The sequence below is a fragment of the Sturnus vulgaris genome, chromosome 1 (genome assembly GCF_052056855.1).
Source record: "Sturnus vulgaris isolate bStuVul1 chromosome 1, bStuVul1.hap1, whole genome shotgun sequence".
NCBI lineage: Eukaryota > Metazoa > Chordata > Aves > Passeriformes > Sturnidae > Sturnus > Sturnus vulgaris.
The window spans coordinates 48,768,105-48,792,032 of record NC_142243.1 but is presented as its reverse complement, the minus strand read 5'-3'; the positions used below and the strand labels follow the sequence as shown (position 1 = coordinate 48,792,032).

General features: G+C 40.6%; 1 protein-coding gene across 14 annotated transcripts in view; it reads left to right on the top strand.

Annotated features, from left to right (window-relative positions):
- Positions 1 to 3,119: 3,119 nt before the first annotated feature.
- ELMO1 (engulfment and cell motility 1) overlaps positions 3,120 to 23,928 on the top strand; it is a 321,603-nt gene continuing 300,794 nt past the window's right edge. For 2 of the 14 annotated variants that reach the window (XM_088166262.1, XM_088166218.1), the window contains exons 1-2: positions 3,128 to 3,275; positions 4,747 to 4,821. The gene's annotated coding sequence lies outside the window, so the exon portion shown is untranslated. Of the gene's footprint in view, positions 3,647 to 3,961; positions 4,208 to 4,563; positions 4,822 to 23,928 lie in introns of those variants that run through there. The other 12 variants (XM_088166254.1, XM_088166215.1, XM_088166186.1 and 9 more) reach the window with 11 other exon arrangements.

Sequence of the window (23,928 nt, the reverse complement as noted above, 5' to 3'; positions counted from 1 at the left end):
TTTGTTGTCAGCAGAGCCACAGTTCTTCCTGTAAATTCTTTTATCTATCTATCTATCTATCTATCTATCTATCTATCTATCTATCTATCTATGTCTCTTTAAGGTTGTAGCTGAAATAGGCACACAGATTAAAATATTTCGTTCTTGGTGTTTTCTGTTCCTGCGCTCCCTCTTCTGGCTTTCTAGAATTATCTAGCAAACATCTTATGCCCGTATCTTATGACCCACTCTGATTTTGTCTGTAAACACATCTACTGTAAAGTTAAGGTGCACTTTCATAGCAGACATCAAAAAAGGGACTACTACTAAATAAATCAGGAAATTACCATAGCAGCCAGGCATTTCTATCTTGAGTAGAGGTTCTCTGGACTTTTGGAGACCAAAAGTAATCCCAATTTTAGTGCAATGGCTGCTATACTATGGATATTAGATAGGAATAGGAATAAAGAGAAGGTTTGATTGGAGTGCACTCTCCAGTTTTCCGGCCTGTTCTCTTGAACTGTGCAGTAGAATTTTGTATTGATTTTTTTTTCCCAGAAACAGGTAGAATTTTTTTTCACAACTTTTCTTCTAAACTGTGTCACAATAGTGCTGGTAAATTAACATTCTCCTCCACTGTTCAAAATCCAACTATTATGGTAATATACAGCTAAAATAAATTTTAATGATTTTCATTACTGAGAGTGAGAGAAAATTGAAACATGGAGAAGGAAAATTTGCATTTTAAATATTGTTCACTGTTAATATTCTTCCAAACATCTTTTCTAACAACATATATCTGTATGTTTACCTCCCTTGTGACCATACTGGAAAACTAGCCTGAGCCAATATTGGAAAATGAAATAAACAGCATTTTCTTGCACACTTATGTTATCTTTACTATGCCCTTTTCTAAGTTGCAAACACTCTGGTTTCTATGTGTAGCACCAAAATGCATGTAACAAATGCAGGGGAAAATTCTCAGGATTATGGAAACTTCAAATGCAAACTGATTCACCATTTACTTGCTGTGGATATTATCCCCTCTTTCAATAAATTTTGTGCGTCTGTAAGAAACTCTTGAAAAGTTTGGTCTTTTCAGTGTATTTAATAAGAAATATATTACATATGGACCTCAGGTTTTCAGTGTTGGAGTTCTACCTTAATAAAGCAACATGAAAATGTGCTTCAAAATGTATATTTAACATAGGAACCAGCATATCCATTTCAGTATGCGAAGTCCAGCTTCTCCATGAATTTCAGTGCTCACGGAGGTCCTAAAACTCAGTGGCTTTAGAGAAATGTTCCTTAATTGAAGAGAATTCCTGCCATGTAGTGTAGTGGTTTTTTATTTTCTTTCATTATAACCTTGTTTTCCCTACACGTTAAAATGGTTTCTCCATATGTTGTACCCCTTTAGTTGGTCTATTCCAGGTTGCCCCTTCTCACCTTAGCCCTGTCAGTTAACCTGAACCCCACCCCTTATTCCAGATCCTTCCTTGTCAGTCACCCTAGTCCCTATCCTCCAATTTGTCAATCCCACCTGGCCATACCTTTTGTTCTAGCAAGTTCGTTGTCAGTTACTAGTTCCCAGTTATATGATTGAATATTGTATGTTGTACCCCGCCCATGTTCCCTCTTTATTGGTTTACTGTATCTTGGATCTCTCCCATTGTAACACCCCTAAGTTGTCCCCACTGGTCTCTGTATAGTACCCTCCCACGGGGGAGGTCATTTATTTAAGTTGGTGTCAATCGTTTCTCTGCGCTTTTCTCGGTTTCCTCTTCTCGGTTTCTGTTGTTCCCGTACACGCTTCGTTAATAAACCCTTGGAACCCTGGAAGGACCATCCTGTCTCTCCTTCTCCCGGACGCCGACGACTGCCACTAAGGCTTGTGCCTTACCCTCATCCCGGGCTCCAAGAGGCTCTGAACCTCCCCTCGCCTCAAGAGGTAGCTAGGCGGTCAGGACACGAGTGGACTGAGGCGGGCGGCGTCAATGTAGAAGGATGCGGAATGGTGATGTTTCCTGCCCCAGCTCTCCCAGTATTCCTTGCTGTCACCCATGCCACACCTGCCTGAAAGCTGCCAGAGGACAAGGGACCAGGCAGGCAGTTTGTACATGCATGAAAAGGACCTTCCATGGTTTTGGGGTCTACTCTTAGACCCAGTCACTTAGCGGAATCTCTGCTTTAGTCTTATAAAGACAGTCATTTGTGACAGATTAGTCATGCCATTTATTGCCTCACACCGGCATATATTTGTTCAGCTTGAACGGGAAGTGTTTGCTTAGATCTGATATGTTGCTCTCGTGGTGTATTAGAGGCTAAGGAGGGAATGAAGCACCGTTCTTCTGGAAAGCCCACAGCAATTCTGCTGGGTATAAAGTCCTAGTAAGCAGCTGTGGGACATTTAGAGCAATGAGCCTCTTAAATGTCAGTTGACGCATAACAGAATAATTGTGGTTTTAGAACTTGGGTGTTGCAGGAGAGTGGTTTTATGGGAAACCACTGGGAATTATTATCCTACAAAAAGATCCTCTTATTAGAATCAGTAATTCTGCAGGTTTTGGTCTTCATGTATGATGGGATAGTTCAAAATAAGTAAATTTTGCTATACGATACAATAAAAGTTTTTGTACCACAGCCAGGCTTCACGGTTATCAGTTCCTACCAAAGTGAAATGTACAGGACTTCGGAAAACAAACAAACAAACAAAAAAAACCCCAAGAAACCCCAAACAAACAAACACAAAACCCCCACGAAACAAAAAAAACCCCAACCCCCCTCCCCCACCAAAAAACCCCACCACTCTCACTATCTGGTATCAGAAGATATAATTTGATCGTTTGCAGGGTCACATAACCTGTGTAGTTCACAGAGTAACTGTGGGTTAAGGCATTAAAAAAAAATTTAAAAAGCTTATTGATATTTTTTTTTCAGAGAAACGGAGAAGAAAATCAGAGCTCTGACATTTGACTTTTCCAGCGAGCAAAAGCCACGAATTGGGCACTCGTCTCGCCCCGGCGCTAGCGGGCCGCGGGGATGCTGAACCGCCAGGGCCGGGGCAGCAGCCGGTACCCGGCGGCGGAGCCGGGCAGGGAGTGCGGAGTGGGGCTGCGGCCGCCCCCTTCCGGCGGGGCCCCGGCCTGGAGCGGCCGGGCTGGCCTGCGCTCCACCGTCAGATCGCTCGCTTCGGGGGCGAACAGACGTGCGCCGCAGCGTCCCCGCTGCAGAGCTGCTCAGAGGCAGCGGCTCTCTGGGAAGAGAAGCAGCATCAAAACATAGCTATTCCAAAGGCAAGAAATAGCCCCAAATCCCTCATTTAGGAGCTGCAGGAGGAGGAACGCCAGCCGCACCCCTGCGCGGGGCAAGCGGAGCGGCAGCGGGCGGAGGCAGGAGCGGGTGTCGCCCCCCGTCCGCAGGTGCTGCCGAGCCGCGGGACCCCTCGGCGGCGGCCGGAGCTGCACATCGCGGCCCGGCCAGCAGGAGGAAGGAAGAGGAAGTGAGAGCGGAGAGTGCTTGTGCAAGCCCCGGGATGGGATAGCGCCGGAGGCAGCCCAGCGCACCGCACCGAGGCGGCGGTGGGGAGCGGAGCGCGGTTCCCGCGGCGGCGGCCGAGAGGGCCCGCTGTGCGCTGTGGCGGGGGGGGACGCTGCCCACGCCGGAGGTAGGAGAGCCTCGGTCCGGTGCGGGGACGCGGCAGCGGCGCTGGCCTGGCGGTGCGGGAGAGCGCGGAGAGGCACGGAAGGCAGCCGGGGAGGAGGAGGAACAGGACGGAGCAGGCAGCTGGAGAGCCCAGCACCTGCCCGGGCGAACGCCGCAGCCGGTCCCCGTGGCGGGAGGTGCCGGGCGGGGGGGGGCCGCCGTCGCTACGAGAAAGAGGAAGCGCAGTGCTGTGCTTGTCAGAGCGGCGGGGCCTCGGACGGTGGCTGCCGGCGGGGCGGTGGCACGGCCCGACTCGCTTTGCCTCGCCTCGCACAGTGGCTCCTCCCGCCGCCCTGCCCTCTCCACCGGCCCGTGGCCGTTGCTGCCACAGCCGCCCCGTTGCCTCCGTCGCGACTTCGCCGGCGCCTCCGCCTCCTCCTTCACTACCGCCTCCTCCTGCTCCGTCCCCGCCTCAGCCCCCTCCTGTGACCTGGGCAACCCCATCTGCCGCCGGCTGCTCCAGGTGGCCGGAGGCCGCTGGCGAGGGGAGCGGACGGGAGCCGCGCACCTCCAGGCCCGGGGGGTGAGTGGTGGCGGGGCCTCGCCCGAGCCGGCGGGACCGGCGCGTTGCTGCGAGGGGACGGGGGGCGTCGTGCAGGGCAGCGGCCGCGGCCGGACCCTCGTGGGTTAATGCGTGGGGTCAAGCCCGGATGGAGTCTGCGGCCGCAGCAAGTGTCCGCACTGCCGCGGGTGCCTCTCGGGAGGAGAAGCCTCAACTTTGAAGCAAGTGCATCTCCGCAGGCAGCCAGCTCCGAGCTCGGCATTGGTACCCAGCCACCGCCTCCGCGGGCATGCCTCCCCTTCGACCCGGCATCCGAGTGCTTCTTAGGGGGTGGGAGGGGGTGCGTGTGCTCCTTTTCCTCAGTTTATGCTCACACAAGTGATCAAACAGCTGATGAATTTCAGATTAAATGATTGTTCTGAAATGTGGGTGGTGATTATGCAAAGCCACAGTGTGCAGCCTTGTAAAGCAATTGGGTACTGGGTCTAAAAAGTTACATTTGTGAAGTTTTTTGGCTCAAAGCCTTTGTGAAGTTTATTTTGAATATATTTTGCTTGCAGAACTAATTCAACTGTTCAACTCTCCTCTGAGAATGGTGCCAAGTAAATATAAGAGTTCCTGAAAAATAACAGTGAGTACGTTTCAAATCAGCAACATTTTGTTGTTAACTTTATAAGAAGAACTCTTAATCTGCCAAGGCTCAAAATGCGTAACAAACACAGAGAGAATGCCAATGATAATAACAGTGCAGGAAATGTACCGTGTGTTAATTGCTTTAGTATAAACATGGTCGTCTATGAGCTGTTTCATGATACTGCAGTTATGGTGCAATTTCAGCAAGGGATGTTTTGAAGTGTATTCATTAGCAAATGGGTTTTCTTTTGCTTTTATCCCTCAGCTGCCTGATTGTGCTTGGTTAAAATATTTGTCTTTTGGGAAGAGAGGAAAACTGAGTAAGAACTATGCTGAGTCCTGTATCTGTGGCTGGGGATGTTGTTTCCTCCTCTTTTTCCTTGTCTGTTTCTCCTCCATTCCCCTAAATGCATGCACACATGCATGCCATCTCCAGTTACATAATCTTGTAGACGTTTATGGATAATTCATTGCTCGCATTAGTCCTATTCTTTCCATGTCATTCCTGCTTGATTGAGTGGCTTAGGCAGAATACAGCAGAGGAAAGAAAATACACTGAAATGTACATAAAGTTCTTCCAGTTTGAGATGGAAGTTTGCTTTCTTTGAAGGTTTTTTTTTCCCTGATTCCCATTTTTTTATTCTTTTTTTAGCTGTATAAATAGATGATAGGGATCTAATCTGATGACTGGTAACGAAATGAGGAGGAGTAGCAGCAATGGTGATAGCCTGCTGGTAAAAGTCCTTCGTGTGTACTGTTAGGAAAATATCCGTTAACACACATCATAAAGCTGTTAAAAGTACTGCAGCAGCTTTCAAAACTCACTAGTCAGAGAAAAGAAAGATTAGTATGCTTAAAACATATGTGAACATTATGTGAAATGGGTATTAGTAAAAGATGCTGTTAGTGCAGTCTGTGGATCTGAGTGTGTGAATTGACTTGTCTAGAGGCAAACCTGAATCACAATTTATTCATACTGGAAACGTTGCATAGGGGTAGTTGACTTTATTTTCTCTCTCTTTGTAATCTCTTTGAAACTTACTGTGCACTAGAATACACCTGCCTTCTCTGTAGTTTGCAACTTTTCTTTGAGTATCATTGTCTGAGGATTTATTCTAATGAACAATTTGCTGATGGACGGGGAGGGGTAGAGGAAAGAAAATTGGTTTCTATACTTACCATTTTGATGTTTTTTCTTATATTCTCCATATGCCAGCAAAAACTTACTAGGTGAACAACTCAGACAGATTTTTCTGAGGGGAGAGGAAAAACTCTTACCTGCTTACTCTGTAGCAGTCTAGGTAACCAAAAGTATCTGTAGTTCTGCAGCTGTCATTATATAACTGGACCATTAGTGTTCTTAAAAGCAAGTACTTCTGTATTCTTGCTGCTTGGGTGCAACATATTGCGTTGTCCTACAAAGTTATTTTTAATGCCCTTTTTCCCTGGTTCTCACCAAGCAAAGCTTATTATGGTATGTAAAAGTGTAACTATTGCTGAAACACTACTGTGTGCATTGAACTTCCGGACACCAATGCTGTGAGGTAGCAAATTACAGATCAAGAGTAACGTGGTGCTCCACCCTTCCTTCCGCTCTTTGTTTTTGTCTACCTAGTAGAAGTCTCTTTGATTTTAAGTTTTGGGTTCACAGACGTGTTCTCAGAGTGTCCAGCCTACAAAGTGGTGTTGGACTATGATCTCATGTTTTCCATGTTGATACACAGGGAGCAGGGTTCCCGTGTCCACACATTGCAGTCTTCATTTGATAGCCTAGATGGCTTCTGTGTATGGAGTGAGTGGCTAATGCCTTGGATTTAAGTGTAACGAGGAAAAGGTTTCCCCAGATTTCTTACAGTGCACCTGCACACTAACATGCATTGTTCTCCTGTTCCAATAACAAGCTTTTTTGTTGCTGTTGTTTAGTTTTGATATATTTCCAGCCACAATGTTTCTAATTCTTTGATTCTCAAATAAGGATTTGCCTGGGATTTATATGAGGCCATTAAGTACAATTTTCCTCTCAAGCTGAGATTTTGCTGTCATTTGATAGTCAGTTTCCTTGAAATAAACAATCTCTTTAAAATTTACAAACTTTCTTGTCATACTGTGCTATGAATGCCCAGCATGTCTTTGTATTAAAAGAACTCTCCACATTTGTAGAAGATGATGGGATTTTGGGGACCCTGGGAGCTAGAAACCCTTGTATAAAGCAAAAGTACTGTTGTCTCTTCTGTTCTGTTCTATGCACAGTTATACCTGGGTCTAGTAGACCTTCTCCTCTGCTGTATCTCTGCACTGTCTAGAATGTACAATTTGAGTGAGAATGGGTTGGTCAGTTTTGACTCCCCATTCAGTCATCATTCTATTAAAAAGAAGATTTAAAAAAAAAGAAAAAGCCTTTAGAGTTGTGTTGTCTTTGTTATTGTTCAAACACTTGAATCTACAAAAGGCTTTGTAACAGCTATCACTGTTCAGCAAGGTATGTGCTGTATCTTTAATGGATTTCCCTGCTTTGAGTGAGCTTTTTTTTTTTTTTTAAAGTTTCTTGTATTCGTGGCAAGAGGAATGTGCCAAGTACACGTTGTTAAACTTGTGTCAATTTAACAGAGAAACTGTTTAAAGGATTTCGAATAATTTTTCTTCTACTCAAGTCAGTCACCTTTTTTTTCCTTTTTTCTCATCTCTCTTCAAATATAACACGGAAAAGGAAAGAGAAATTAAAAGCAATTGGCAAAAGTCAGAATGTTGGAAGCATTTGATAGTACTGATCTAAGAGGTGATAATATATTTGTTACACTTAAATAAACCGCATGCCTATAGTTTCAGAGAGATTAATAGAATAAGAGTAACAAACTTGCAGAGCTGTTTTTTGCTCAGCGTTTTTGCATCAAGCTGTTTGCAAGAATTTGGGTTTGTGGTATGATCTTTCATTATTGCAAGTGTGAGACACAAAAGAGAGATTTAAGATAATGTCATAACTTTCTTACTAGCTTCCTCTGTTTTCTGATCACTGTTAACATTGAAGAGTAATATTAGTGCTAAGTCTATGCTCCAGGGGATAGCTAGCATGCTTCCTCTTCTCTCCATTTCAAATCTGACAGAGAGAAACTTGTGTTCTGGGCTAGCTTGTGTTAGTGGCTGATGCCACATGTATGGTGCCCATCAGTAAGTAAGGTACTGATTTCTTAAGCTGCTGAGCAGGTGGCTTTGTAAAACACACGCCTGCACTCAAGAGAAAGGTGAACAGGGATTCACGAAGTGCTTGTTTGCAAACCCTAGAAAATGCATTGATTTCTTTTTCCTAATGGCAGGTTTCCAGTGTGAGTATTTGATTTGTCTGCAGTAGGCTTGTTGTCAATGCCTACTTGGAGAGTGAGGTTAATTGCGAGAAGTTAGTGGACAAGGCATTTTTTTGTCCAACAATAAATCACATTATGATGAAGACTTGTAGGTATTGCTGGTGGGGATCCCCTATAGAAAAGTGTTTTAATTTATGTACAAATGAACTCATTTTGCTGCATTTCTAGGGAGTAGGCTATGGAGTTCTTCAGAAAGCTGAGTATGCTACCTGGATATGTTATGCAAATACGATAAAGGACCTATTCTTACCACATTTGAGGACATAAGTCTTCCTACTACTGTTTCTGCTGTGTTCCTTTTACTGTCAAATAGCACTGCAAAACTCCACAGAAGTTAGCACTAGCTGGAGGGAGGGAGTGGGAACTACAAATCAATGCTTAGGGGAAAGATTTTCCCTTTCAGATGGAATTAAGTTGATTTAAAATGTTTGTGAAACATCATCTTCAGTAAACAGGCTAGAAATGGGGGGGAGGTGTAAGACGGTGGAAAGTAAGAAAACAAATTATTCCCAAACAGGTTTATTACAAAACTATATCTGTGTCCTGGCTGTGTTGTTTTCTCCTTTGCTTCTGCTTTCTTTCTGATTTTTATTTCTTTGAGTTAAGCTCTCCTTGTAACTTCTTCCACTTCTTTGCCTCTTCTACTTTGGTACCTTATTCTTTGGTATTTATCTATCACAGCTCTCGTGATTTCAAGGTCTTTGCCCAGTCCTTAATCCCTTTATCCTGGGAACCCTTAGGTTATTTTTCACATAAATAGTTCTATTTAAGACTTCCAAGAAGAGCTGTGGCCTGAAGTGTGTATCATCTATTATGTATGTATCATCTCCTATGTTCTTAAAATGTCTAGCTCAAAGGATTTATGGTACATTCCTAATTTACGGTTGGCATATGAAGTGTAAATCTGTCTGTGAAATACTCTGTAATCAGGGACAGTGTAATTTCTTTATCAGCTACATGGATGCACACATAATAACCTGTCTCTTTTTCTTGTTGAGCTTGCTTCAAGTGAAAGGGAGGACGGGTCACTTCTAAGAAAACTTCAGATTGTGGAGATGTGATGGCATTAAACTCCCATTCCTTAATACAGCAGAGGAAGCTTGCCTGAAGATTATCTAATTTGCCAGAGCTTTTTTGGAAATCAGAGAGTGTGCATGAACCTGGACGATATGCTCCATGTGGACCTTATTTTCCTTAATGGAAATGTATGAAGTTGACAACCCATATCAAATACATCCAACATTTTGAAGTTATACAAGAGGAAGAATATGCAGTGTTTGACAACAGGCTCAAATGATGCTGTCAGCACTTTGACCTACCTCCTTCAGCTGAGATTTTTGTGTGTTGTCTGAGATTAGATGACTGGTGCCATTCAGAGGTGGTTTACTTCTAGCTCATTGTCAGCCTCATAGTAAAATGGGAAGAGTCAGGTCTCCTGATGTAGTCTGTTGGAAACTTGCATAAAATTCAGGATGTAGTTGTCCTCTCCTGTGACCATGCACATGTTGTAAGTACTATGTGCATTTGTTTGCAGACTTGAAACCCATCTCTATTCCTTATGATGGCAATTTGATCTTTTGCATAGTAATAGAGATGCATAACTGTTGGGAAATAGGAGAGTAATTTTGATTTTTATTTTTTAAATGTAGTAAAACCAATTTTTCTTATGTTTTAGAGTGATGGAAAGAGTTTAGCAAAACCAATATTTCAATAAACTCCTACAAAATGCAGAAGTTTCAACACTTTCTCCCATAGATACAGATTTGTTTTAAATAATTCTTCCTATATTCTCAGTGCACGCATGCCTTCTGTTGCTTGAATTTGTAGCTGAAGTGAAACTATTCTATGTCTATTTTTCATTCTCTTTAGTCAACGTACATTTATCATATAGTCCAGCAGAAGTTTGAGGGATGCATAGGTTTTGGCAAAGATGCTTCGTGTGAGCAGTTCAGGCTTTCTGTCTAGCTAGACTGGCAATTTGCAGTATTCTTCATTGAATCTTGTTGATATGAACATTGCAGGGGTGACTCTTTAAATTGCTGCTTCATATTTTAGGACAGGCAGTAACCTACTGAGGTTGGTTGATGAGGAATTTATCATTATTATTCATACAATATCCTCTGGCCAAACAATACATTTGATTTGCACATTGTTTTTCTAATAATAAGAGAAAAATGTCTATGACACAGGTTGAAATAATGCAATTTTTACTCTTGCTGCCAATGAATGTACTTGTTACATACCAGTGTAGTCTTTTCCATTTCTTTGCTTTCTGGTACAATTGCCACATTAATTTTCATAGTTGTAGCTTTAGCTTGAAATTGAAACCTAATAAATGTTGGCTCAGCACATTAACTTTTGGACAAAGTTTTTCAGTAACGCTGAGCCAAACCAAGTGAAAAAAGATTCTTAAACGTAATTACTTGCCCTTGGATTCTGGAAAAGATATCTGGTATACCCTTTGGTCACTAGGCTGTTAAAATGGAGTATTGGTGTTTGTTTTTTTTTCTTTCCTTCCACTCCCCAAGTTTTCTTTTTTTTTCCTTCCCTTCAAGCACCAGTGGACTCATCTGGTGGAACTCTACCCCCTGTGGTTGAAGTACATTCCTCCTATCAACTTTTTCACCCCATCTCCCACTGTCCCTCTTCACATGTGCTGAAATCTCTTCTGCTCACCAAACTCGAAAAATTCAGGCCTAGACATGGGGTCTGATTCTGAGATCTACTTTATGTAGGTCTGAAATCTCTTCTATTGATATGCACAACTTCTCTTTTTGTGCTTAATTTTCTTTTTCTTATAAAAAAAAAAAAGGCAGAAAATGTGAACAAGTCAGGAGTTCTGCTGGAGACCGAAAGACACAACGTTTGGTGTAATGGTTGTAACAACTCAGGAAAAGGAGAAAGGGGGAGAAAAAGGAGCAAGTCAACCAAAAAGTCTACAAAAGAAAATGAAAAGGTCTTTTTCGTTTTGGACCACTTAATACAATTTTAACCACATTTATGGCAAATAAAGATTTGACAGCTAGTGCCAGTTCCAGAAAATGAGGGAAAGGCCATTAAAAAAATCATTCAGACCTTGAAAAAACATACTGTGTTGTTTGTTTGTTTTTTAATTGTAACTAATGTTAGAAGTAGGTCAGTTTATGTGGTCTTTTTTGAAAAGACTGATATTCATAATTTGGAGCTAAAATTGAAGCTTTTGTAAAAGTGCAAACGTGGAAAGCAGTTTTGAAAGAGGAGAATAATCTCATTACCCTGTGTTGCTCTGATGCTTTCTCTGTCCTAGCATTATTCTCTGACATATTTGGACAAACTGTGGAAACTTGAGTATCTGTTCTGCCCTCTGTATGAAATGGTGATTTCAGTCTGTTTTTCTTGGATTAGCCTCAAGACGTAACCATGTACAGCATCTTTCATAAACTTTTAAAATATTCAGTAGTCTGGGCTTTTATTTCTTGATCTGCTAAAAATAGCCCATTTTTTTCCTTCAGCTACCTTAGGAGTTTAGCTTGTTGGAAGAGTGTCTGGGTATGTGTTGGGGTAACAAGAGTTGTTTGTGTCATGCTGTGTTGGGATGATTTTCTGGAAGGTAAAGGTTGCAAAGACTTCATCCCCTGCAGCTCTAAGTGACTCAGAAGACACATTATGATAAAGGAGAAATGTCTACTGAGGGAGAAGGGAAAAATAATCTGCATAATTTTAAATCCAAGTTGGAATTCAAGTTCTGTTTTGAAACAAATATGTAAATAAAATGATCTTGGGCTGTTTACACTGGGATTTTAAATTGGTCTCCTGGCTCATAGGCCAGAGGGATCAAACCATCCATGATTCAGTGGTATGTGGATTGAAATTAAACCAGTAGGTTTTAGGATTTATTTTTTTCTTTATGTTCCAAATTGCTTTAATTTTGTAAAATTAATAATTTTACTCTAGAGATGGAGAGGCTTTTAGCTTTGAATTAATTCTGTGTAATGAATATACGAAGGTTAAAAAGCCCAACCATAATGGCCTATAGGCTACGTTTTCTAATTAAAGGAATAATGACATAAAGGAGAATGCAGTACATAGAGAACCACCAAACTAGACTAGAAAATCAAACTTAAGTCAACTGATAAGTCCTTTGTTTTCAACTAATTGTTCTTGCTCTGTTCATTGATCTTCATAAGCTTGGCTAAGGGGATAAGCCTTGCTTTCCTGTCTTGAGCCTTTTTTCTCTTGATTTATTGAAATTCAGAGTTGAGGGCCCCATTCAGAGAATGTCCTGTGGGCAGCTGTCTCCTCTGTAACAAAGAAGCCCCAGCTGTGATGTGGATTGAACGGAGAGGTAGCCTCTCAGGCTAGCAATTTGGAGTCATTTAGGAGAAACAGTAGTTTTAATTTAATTTGGAAATGGTGAGCCTGAGTCTTGCTTTTGAATTCAGACAGTACCTGGGCAGGTCCAGTGTTTTTTGCTACAGGTTGTTTATGAGATACGTAACTTCATTGGAATGACGTTGTGCAACTATGTGATGGAAGAGACAATGTAAACCACTGGTTTGACATTGGGAGACTGTAGTTTTGGTCTTTGGTCAGGTAAAGACTGGTGCCCTGAGTGCATCCTCAGGATGGCTGCCCTCCAGTGTTTCAATGCTAGTTGTGTTCCAACGGAAAGGATGGAGAGGGGAATTCAGGTGTGCCACAGTGCAGATTCTGATAAGAAGTGGATAACACCAGTTGACAGGGCTCATAAAATGTTTTCTACATCTTCTAGCTTCTTCATTCCAGTCTGTTTCCAGCAGCCTCCTCTGTGTCAAGACAGACAAGTGTTAGTTATGGACGTATGATTACAGCTACACACATAATTAACTGTGTTATCACTAGTAGTCAAGGGGAAAGAGAGTTGTGGGTTTTCAGTATGGTGATTCATGTGTGTTGGCATTTCATATGCACGCTAGAAGGGACAAGAGATGCCTTGGGCGAAAAAGTTTTTGTTAAAAATTGATCTGGGTCACAGAACAGTTTGGGTTGAAAGGGACCTTTAAAGATCATCTAGTCCAAACTCCATTGTTTTTTCAAAAGTAGTACCTCTGGTAAAAAGAGTTAATCAGTCAAATGCTAGCTTGTGAGAGCTGCAGCAAGATCTCTTAATTTACTGTATTTACCAAAAGCAAAAGGTAAGTCTGGTAAGTGTGGTCACTTGATCTTTACTTTTTCTATGGGAGAAGTTACTAGTGGGAGCAAAGCAAGGTTGTGTTCAGTATTGATAAAGATAACCTGGAGTGGTTAGAAAACTTGAAGGTTGTTTTGAACATCTTTTCAACATTAATTTAAAAATACAAGGGTAGACAGTAGGCCAAATGTAGACATAAAGAGATATATTGGCAAGCTATTTTCTGAATAAAAGCTGAGAAATTCCTTCCCTAGGGACAGCATGGACATTATATGCCAGATTGTAATATGAAGTTTCTGTTGTAATTGTAGTTCTTCGGTGAGATGATTTAGCCAAACAGGGCAGAAAATATCCTCAATCAATGTTTTTCAGATAAAGGCAGAACTGAACTGCTCTATCTATTGAATAGATATTGAATAGTGGAATTCCCAGCAGACACTGAGAAAACTCAGGGCAGCTCAATTTAGGTTTGACTGTCCACATTCTATAAATAAATCCACATATGAACTGTAGGCAGAAATTCTCAAACTCTCTTAGTATACGCTAAAGGCAAAAAGCATTAAAAAAGTTAAATTCAGTTTGAGAAATCTCTATTGTTTTCATTTTTTATTTTGATGATGGCACAAAGCCTAGCGAATATTAAGTCAGTGAAAAAGGAATGTTTTAGAAGGCACTTTGTCAATGGAAATGAACATAGGTGGTTTTAAAATACTACTGGACAACTGACATGAGCTCTTAAAGGAGTGTACCTAAAGACTCTCTGGAAATATCTAGATTTCATGAGTGAAGGACCAGCTCACTTTCCTCTCAGATTTAGAGCAGATTGTTCTGTAATATAGGTTGTCCATAGATAAAAGACCATGAAGTAGCAATATGATTTAGTTGAAAAATACTAACCCTTGACATTGTCCGTAATTCTCTGTTTTGTATTCATACTGATTTCATGTTGGGATATCTACACTTGAAAGTGAAAAAAACTCTGAAAGTTTGGTGGTTTTTTATGCATATGTTTGGTTTGGGGTTTGTTTTGTTTGTTTCAAAAGAAAAATTTAATCTGTAACTTTTTGGTATCTTAATGGAGAAAGCTGTGGAGGGGTTATCTTGGTCTCTTACAATGAAAGGTGGTAATAACTTGCCATAATATTTCAAATAAAAATATTAACCAAATAATTCTTAACAGCTGGCATAGCTCAATTCTCTTGCTAAAATAAAGTTACTCAGTACAGTGGTGTTAAACGTCTAGAGTTTGGCCTTTAGAAGCAGAAAAAAGAGAATTATCTCAGTTACACAGTGCTGTAAATGCTGCTTCTTCAGTTGTGAGCAGTGTGTAACATCTTTGTGCAGAGAATTAGTCCACATAGTCACAGTTCACCACTTAAAGTGTTGAATGAAAAAAATTAGGTCAAAGAAAGGAAGGCACCTTCCTTGAATTGTGTAAGAAATTGATGCAGGCTTAAAATATGCAGAGTTACTTTTTCCTTTCTGAGGTCTAAAACTGGTCTTCAGCTACTTCTAGTCCTATTGAGGAGCTCAGGAAATCAGTGAAAGATGAGTGTGATACATGTGATAATTGCAAAGGCTTTTGCTGTTTGCAGAACAATCTGGATGCCTTAAGGGAAGAAGTTATCTGCTTCTTTCCCACTGGTATCTACTAAAGCAGAGTAAGTATTTAGGAAGGGAAGGAGCTTCTCTCTTTTTGTCTTAGAAGAAGCAGTTTCCTTGTTGTTACCCTTGCAGACAAAAAGATTGGGTTGCTGAGAAATTGGCATAAAATAATGTGTCTTTCTGTAGTAGTTATTTTAAAGTATTTCTGACAAAAAATAGTGTCATTCTGCAATTGTCAATGGCTCCCCTGGCGAATTGTTAGAAGAAGAGCAAGACTGTATCAGGAAGAACCAGCAGAAATTTGTAGCATTTGGCCTTACCATTTGCTTCTGCAGAAATGGAATGCAAATACTAGAATGTTATTTACATCTGTGGGTATATGAATCCCCAATATAATGTGTTTTACTTCTATTCTACAGAGCATTTAAGGAGGTAGGAGGAGAAGGTATTCATTGCTGGTGAAAAACGTTGTATGTTACCTGCTTTGGAAAGGAAATTTCATGTGTTTATATTTAAAAGCTGCCAATGCCAGAGGCATTTAAAAAATTATTATTCTCATTTTAAAAACCATGTATTGGACTTCCTTATCTCTTCTTACCCAATTAAAAAAAAAAAAAAAAAGATTGTTCCATTTCAGACTCTTGGAACTGTACTGCCAGTAGCCTTCCTGGCCTCTGTCATTATCAACAGAAAATGCAACTCTTGAAAGAATGGATTATAGTTTCAGAAGGGCTGCTGGAGAGGGGAGAAGATACTAAGACTGGCAGTGAAAGGCAGAACTTGGCATTGCAAAGAAATAGCAGAAAAACATTCAGGTTCTTTGAAGCTTGTAATAATGGTAGAATAAGATTGAATGAAGGAGGAGAAAAGAGAAATAAAACAAGCAAGCAGAAGCGGAAAGTATTAGCAGGCCCCAAAAGAGGAAGGGAAGGTATTGTCCAGTTTATTTAGGTCCTATCTTTTTTGCAAGATAAGCATGAAAAAGGGAATTTGTGATCTCCAGTGTTTCAGTTTAGTATTTTAAATCTATGTGAAATATAATTTTGGGGGTTCCCCTACACAAAATCACACAAGCTTAGTCTGTCAGGCATATGGAAACTGAGGCTGAATATGCTGAGCTCTTGTGTAACTTATAACTGACTGAAGAGTAGAAGAGCAGAACACAATGGCACATTCATTAGGTAAATATTCCTCAGTCCTCCACAGCTCTAACATATGCTCATTTTTATATAATATATTGCCTAGCTGGATGCAGGATCACTAGCTGGTGGCAGGATAGGACTAACAAGTTTGCAATCAACCCTTGCATGCTCTGGGGAGAATGGTGAAGACCAAGTTGGACCTCGGATTGTCCTGCAGGTCAAGAGGCATACAAATTGGCTGCTGCTTCAGAATGGTCACTGAGCTTTCTCATTCCTTTTTTTTTTTCTGTTTCTTCCCTCTTCATCCTTTCTGTTTGCTGTTGCAAAGCCTGTTTGAGTCCTCAGCAGACAGCATTACAGGTTGTCTACCATAAGACTGCAGTGGGAGTAAGGAAGGTCTTGAGCTTTTAAGGCCAATCCTAGATTATTCTAGGTCCTTTAAGGTGGGTGGGTGGGTGGGTGTGAAGACAGGAAAGATTCTTATTAAATTACAATTAAATGTGAACTTAACTTTTGGTCCTGTTAATTCAGCACAAACCAAGACATATGGGTCATATTCTTCTTTGCAGTACAGGTATGAATAATAAAAATGGAGAAAATAAATGCACAGGTCAGATCAGTCTGGTGAGAAGAACCTATCTTGTGCCGCTGCAGCTATGCTTCTGACCATAGCTACTTTCTGAACAGCATGGAAAGCCTTCCTATGAAGATTTTTGCTATTTAGACAGTAAGAGATTGTAATATGCACTCAGGAAGCATTCTTTCAATCAAAATATTTGACTTTTATATTCATGCACACACATGCATGTGTGCAAACCTTCAGTAAACTGTAACAGCACAGTGGGGTTTATGCTTATTATTTTAGTGGTAGTGAATATTAAGAAATTAGCCACTAAACCAGATGAAAACTGAGTTTCTGCAAATTTAATTGGAACTGTGGTTGGATAAAGGACACAGGCATATAACTGTGCTCCTTATCAAAAGAAGCTGAAGTCTGCTGGCTTAATGGTTTCATCTCATTTCACTGGCATTTGACCCTGAGAATTTTGTATAGCTAATAAATTCAACCACTAGTGAATTATTTGCTATTCATTTCAGAGATTCACTATGCTAAAAAATTGTGATGTCTGTCTCATAGTGAGGATGAACATTATGCCGGAGCAGTTGGGTGTGTCAGGTGTGTAGTGAGGCACAGAGTCAAAACCAGGCTGCTCTTTGCTGCTGTAAACACGTCTCTGGCTTGCTGTTGGAGCATGATTGCTTGGATTATACTGTTGCTCTCAGAAAATTTTGGAGTTTGTTTCCTAAGTATCTGTTGGAGGGTAGCCTTTTAAGTGTTGAATGTTATTTTGTAATTAAGGGATCTTAGAGTATTTTCTTAAAAGCTGAAAGGAAATTAAATTAAACAGTCCTCCATGCTGTTCTGAATTCTGCTTTAGGAAAGGATACCAGATATCGGGTAATAGGCAACATCTTTTGAAAGTTTTCTCTAAATGTTGTTGCAAGCCTTGTGGAAATGAGTGGATCTCCAGAGTGCTAAAAGAGAATAAAGTTTTATTGCTTGCTGTAAAACTACTGGTAGAGGGAGTAGTTACACTAAAGAAAGGTCAAGTTTAAGTTTAAATGAAGCTGTCTAGTCTGCTCCATATAGGTAGAACCATGTAGGTATAGTACTTCTGAAATAAGCACCTTTTTAGAAGGTCTTGGGGACAAAATGCAATGAGTTAGTGTGTAGATTAGTTAATGGGCTTGTGGATAAACTTAGATTCTTTCCTTACACTGACTCCTGAAGAGGAGCCACGCTGTCTTAAGCATGCAGCATTTTACTTTAACTGCAAGTTTTGTCAAGGAGGCAGGCAAAATGAGGGATAAATTAGTGTTTGCAGATATGACTTGTCCTGCCTGTTTGGCAGTTCTAAATATCAGCAGCATGTGGAGAGTTACTGGCAGGCCTACAGGTAATGTGGAGCTCCAGCAGCATGGCTGCCAGTGAAGCCTGCACTTACTAATAACTGACTAATTGTTTCTGTCACACCTGCACAAGCCTTTCTATCTCTCTGAAACACATTAGTATTCATGAGAAGTTACTGAACCACGATGAATCACAAACACGTTTTAAGTAATTCTTTTGTGATTCTCCTTGGGCCAAGTACACCTTTTCTAAATAATACCTCGTTTTTCTACCTCATGAAACATTATATTTTATTTAGCCAGAGAACTGAAAGTCAGAGATATGAAACCCTCTCTGTGTATTCAGGCTTACCTTTTAATGGAAACTTTGTATTCTTGCTTGTGACCTTTTACCTCTGAGCTTCATTGTGTGATTAGATTAAAAAGCTCTGATCCATGCTGGTTTTTATTAATGCAGTAATATAGCTAGAGCAAATAATTTAACGTATTAGTTGTGAAGCTTTGGATGCCAGTTCTGCCACTTCATTGGGTGTTCACCTAGTTAACAGCTGGTTTCCACAGACAGCTGAGTCCCTCTCAGTATTGCTCATTGAGTCAGATGATGGTTACTTGAACTGCATGGGAACTCCACAGCCTTTTCCAAGTGGGAGTGCCTGTGCTATTCCAGGATCTTGCTGTGATCTCACCAGTACATGCCTGCCAAGTGCTTAGTTTGATTTAATGTTCTCATTTTCAGTGTAGACTTAGACAGTCACAAAAGGAATTATTAAATCAGAGTGGGAATGACTATGCAAATAACTGATGGAAGTGCAAGACTGAATAGCAACAGCTATAGAATTTTTTAACTTCAGTTATTTATTTGAAAAGTTATTTGATGATAAGGTTGATCAGAAATACTCTGTTTTGTTAGGGCTGAGAGGAGATCTTGTGCAATGAAATGGAAATATTAGCTGAAATCATATGTAAAAGAGAACCTTGGGTATAACTGGTGTTTCCAGCATGCTAAGCCAAAACTTCTGGATGGATTTCTGCTGGCAAGGTGTTGTGTTAGGTATGCAGAGCAAGCAGATCTCGTGCTTCAAAGAGTTGGGTTCTTCCTCTCATCCTCGAAAGTTTTAGCTTGGTACCCCAAGAAACAGCAACAGATTCTGTTGCTTTTATGTATGGCATCTGTGTCTCTTTTCTCGTTTTCTATTCTAAATTGTTAGCTGATTTAAACCAAGTCCACAGAGCAATAGAGGTCCCGAAGATGCAAAGTTCAGGCAGGTTTTTGAAAGTAGGAAACTGGGCAGAGCAGAAATTAAAAGCAAAAGATTCTGGGATAAACCTTATTAAACAGCTAGAAGCCTGCACCAGGAATTCAGATGGGTTTCCCTTAATCCTGCTGTGCACATGGAAGCTCTTTGCTCCCTTTGGTTAGACAAATGTATGAAGAAATAATCTTCTGCTTTTTTAAGGAAAAATGAAAGTCCTGAAAGCCAAAACTTGTACTAAAATTAGATGGTCATCTCTTAACTTACCTGATTTCTACTCTGAAACTTGTAGGGTGTGACTTTACACAAAGCCTTATTGTCAGAGTAGTTGTAGAAACCTCTAGATAAGTGAGATTCAGGCTGCTCTAGCAACTACTTCAGTGTTTAAATAAAAATACTGATAAGCACTCACTTTAAACATTAAGAACTTCAAAATTTCAATGAAGCACTATATTTTAGACACTTTTAGGCAGTCCGGTGCTGCTCATGAAAGAGTATTGCTAATGAAGGAGACCTAACAAAACCAAAAAAAAAGGTATTATGTGTCCATATGGGAGAGTGCTGTGCAGATGGTAGACAAATATAGAGGAATAGTTGTAAAATCCTGCTGTAATGAAGAGCTCAACTAAAAATAAATTTTCACTGCCCAGTAAGTATTGATTACGAATTAATTTTGTGTTTGATAGGAAGTTGTTTGGAGCTTTAAAACATCCTAAAGTACAAACCCATGTTGCTGAGTTTTACTATAAAGTCCACAGGTTTTTGTCTTTTTATAAATATTTTAAATTCTGCAGGGATGCAGAAGGGAAGAACATGATGGTTAATGAAGATAGGATGTTAATTGTTTCCAAATGCTGGCTTTCTCATGAGGTAGAATTTCTCTCCAATTGGAGGAGCCATGCAAATTCAGATGGTCAGGGGCTATCCAGGCACCAGATGAGGTCTTAGAACTGGTCTGATAGTAGCTTCTGCTATAACTTTCCTCAGGCCTCAGTTGGTGGCTTAGTTCTTTTTGACTTGCACCTAGCCAAGGGCATGACCAGGCTAGCTTTTCTAGCTGGTGCTGGGAGAAAGAACTTGAGGGTCCTGTTTTTCCTCCTGGCCAATAGTACCATGACTTTCTTCTGGTACCTGCTCATAGATGAAATGAGTAGGTCCTGTAAGTCAGTATGTCTCAAATTTTTTAAATAATTACTTCCCCTCCCCTTGTTTAGCATAAATTTCCTCTTCAGTTTGAGCACAGCATGGTCCCTTATGTGTCTCCCCATTCTAACATTTTAGATTAATTAAAGGCCTTTTTTTTGTTGATACTCTTCTGCTCTAAGCCTTTGTAGTATCAAGAGTCATGGATTCTTGTAATGTACATTCACCATTTGAAGTATGGCTGTCACTCTTGGCTATGTTTTAGTCCAGTCTTAGCTGCCTTTCTTGCTTTAGATTCTGAGCTTTTATCTTTTCTGTCCTAAGTGTTTAAATTCTCACATGTCTATCTCATTTACATATCTTAAAATTGTATTTATTTTCAAAATCCTTTTTGAGAAGGAATGTGTGGGAATGCATGTATTGACCATAAAAAATGTCAGCCCTTTGGGAACCACATCATTTCAGAGTTTGTGTTCCTACCTACTGATATTTTTAACTAAGCCACGCTTTCCTTTCTTTCCTTCGCCTCATCTCAGGGAACACTATTTGAGGTGAACTTTCTTCCTTTAGGATTTTGAATCCCAGTTAGAGCAGGATTGTTTGTCTTTTACAGACATTAATTCTGGGTTACCGTTTCTGTAGCAGTCCTGAATATTATATGCCTCTTCTGGGTGTGTGGGTTAATGTTAATTTAATGCAATTATTTTCAGCTGCTGTTTATTCCCTTTAAATCCTGTACTCTGCTGTGCTAAGCTAATGAAACACGGCCATTGTGGTGTACTCTGCTTCTCTGCTTACTAAAGGCTGTTGTAATGTGGAACACACTAACTGAAAGAGATTTTCCTGTCTGCAGCACATGAAAGTTTGTAAAGGGCTGCCAGATTTTTTTGCCCTTCTAAATACCTTTTTTGCTTAGTCTTTTGCTACTTCCTTACGTTTGGAATGTCCTTCTATCTTAATGTGTTTTGGTTTTAAGAAAAAATCCCGAAGTCTTGAAGTCAGTTGGTCATGGTATGGAAGGAGGTTAGAAGTCTCTGGTCTGCTGGTTCACCTTTCACTCCTGTGCAGACGCATCTTGAGCATCTCTTACATGTTTTAAAAACCATATGTTCAGGATGGCAGAAGTTATTCTGGTTCTTATACATAGAGCATCTGGAAGATTTATTTCAGGATATTTGTCACGGTCAAGCTCTTGGTAGCTTATCACATTGAGAATCACTGTGCTCCCAGGGCTAGACTGCTTTCCAGATAAGCTAAAAATGCCCACCTACTTGAAGAGGGTGCAGGATTCAACTTGAAGTCAGCAAGATGACTTCACTGCTGTATCATGTAGGAGGAGAGGATTCACTGCAAGGGAGGCAACATATGTTTAAACTTAAATATCGTATAATTAGCCAAACTAGCAAAGGAAACTGTGAACAACATAAGGAATATGTATTAAGTCCATTTTATAATGTTTAAAGATTTCCCCAGTGTAAGAATCCCCGCTCCAATATTAATATTTTAAAAATGTTCTCATCCTACTGATGTATACATTTGATTTTGTCAGCAAGAATTGAAGCTTCGTTTGCTCAGTTTCTTCCCCAGGTGTGTTGATACACCTGTTGTGGTGGGGAATAAGCTCAGTCTGGGAACCCATCTAGGTTAAAAAATATTTTTTTTCATTTTATTCAGCTTAATTTTTTTGCTTGGTGGAGGCTTGGATCAGTTCCCCATGTTACACCACAAATGCTTTGCCTAATGTGACTGAAGGGCTCTGCTACAGGGAGGGGATAAAACAGGAGAGAAGGGCGAAGAAAGGACATGAATGGAAAACATGGCCCCTGAGAGAAATGCCTCTGTAAATAGACCTATAGGGGAGATCGTGGGCTTCAGTAAAGTTGTAGCAAACTTGTGAATGAGACCTACATGCCAATCTTACAGCTGTACATATTTTTAAATAATATTAACAGGTTTAACTGTGTGGGTGCTCTTGATTATTTAAGTGAAAAGATGATTTTATTCTTGGCAAGGCAGATACTAGTAAAATCAGCATATCAGCCCTTTTGTTTTTTTTTTAAACCTATCATATTATTCAAGCCTATAGGCTTTTTTTCACAAAATTAAAAAGAGGCAGTCACTGCCGTAAAGATACTGGCCTAATTGGATCAGATCATACAGAATAAGGTCATACAGAGTCTGGGAGAGGAGCAGTGGCACTGAAGAGCAGTTTGGCCAAGTTCTGTAAGTGGGTCAGAAGCTCAGTCAGTTACCGAGGCAGGTCTCTCATGTCTGCTAGATTTCCTATTCCTAGCCCTACTGGGTCACACTGCCAATCTCTTTGGCTTTCTACAGTAATCCCCTTCATCCCCTAGAGCTGGACCTGAAGCTGCTGACATGAGAGAGAAGGGAGAAGCAACAAGGGGTTTTGTTTATACTTTTTTCTGTTTAGTGTGTGGTGTCTTGAAGTTTGCTTGTTCTGGATGTGACATCCGTTTGCCATTTATGTTTGTTCTGGTTGGTGGTGCAAGCAGCAGCTCCTAGCTTCAAGTGTGCATGTGTGAGGTCTTGGAATGAAAATTCTGTAGCAGTATGATCTTGTTACCGTATGGACTAGAAATCCTGAATATTAGAATATAAAGTGTATAAACCATAATAGTAGTAGTAATGCTAAGGCTTGGAGACTGCAGTTCCCAGAGTAGGCCCTGGGAAACTAACTTAGGAATGTGCTGTGCTGAGAAAACAATGTTCAAAAGACTTAGCAGAGCATGCTGAACTGTTAGTGATAAGGTTAAAGTATAATCATAAATAAAGTACTGGTGGTGGGCAGTGGCGTAAGAGAGAGATTAAGGGGGAGAACACTATAGTCCTAGGATAAGCAACCATGTAAGATTTATGACGTAAAATGCTATCTACAAGGTGAATGTATCTATATTATTTAGAAGAATGTGTACTTCTGCACATAAACCATTTGTAAAAAGGGTATAAAAAACCCTCTAAAAAAGGGAACCGGTGGGATCCTGACTTTGGACGCGAGTCCAGGTCCCCGGGCCCCGAATAAAGCACCGCATAAACTGACACTCTGTTAGTTTGTGTTTTACTTGGGGTTTCGGGCAGCAATCTGTTACAGGCACTGACTGAGAGCACTTCTGCTGCCTACCTTAAACCCCTTGCTATACTGATGTTTGAACCAGGGTAGCTATCAAATCCTTCTGTCCTTAGTACAAACTGTTCCAGAGGAGTGCGTGTTACCAACCTTTCATACCGTAGCCGGATTTAGGAGGAAACTGTGGTTTGTGCGTTCTACAGTAACAGTGTTGCTACCATAACAGATTTTTGTGCTTGCTTGCATCTTTCTGGATTGTTTGGGTTTTTTAATGCAAAAAGAAAAGCCTGAAAACAGAACTTTTCTGAAACTTTTCAAACTCTCTTTGATTTTCATATGGTTTCAGTGGAACTATGTGATACCTCTTTGTATGTGAGGTGCTGTGAGGAGATGGTTGTGTTCAACTTGATTTCATGCTTCATTATAAGAGGGTTTCTTCTGTGGCTAGAAGAGTTTCACAGC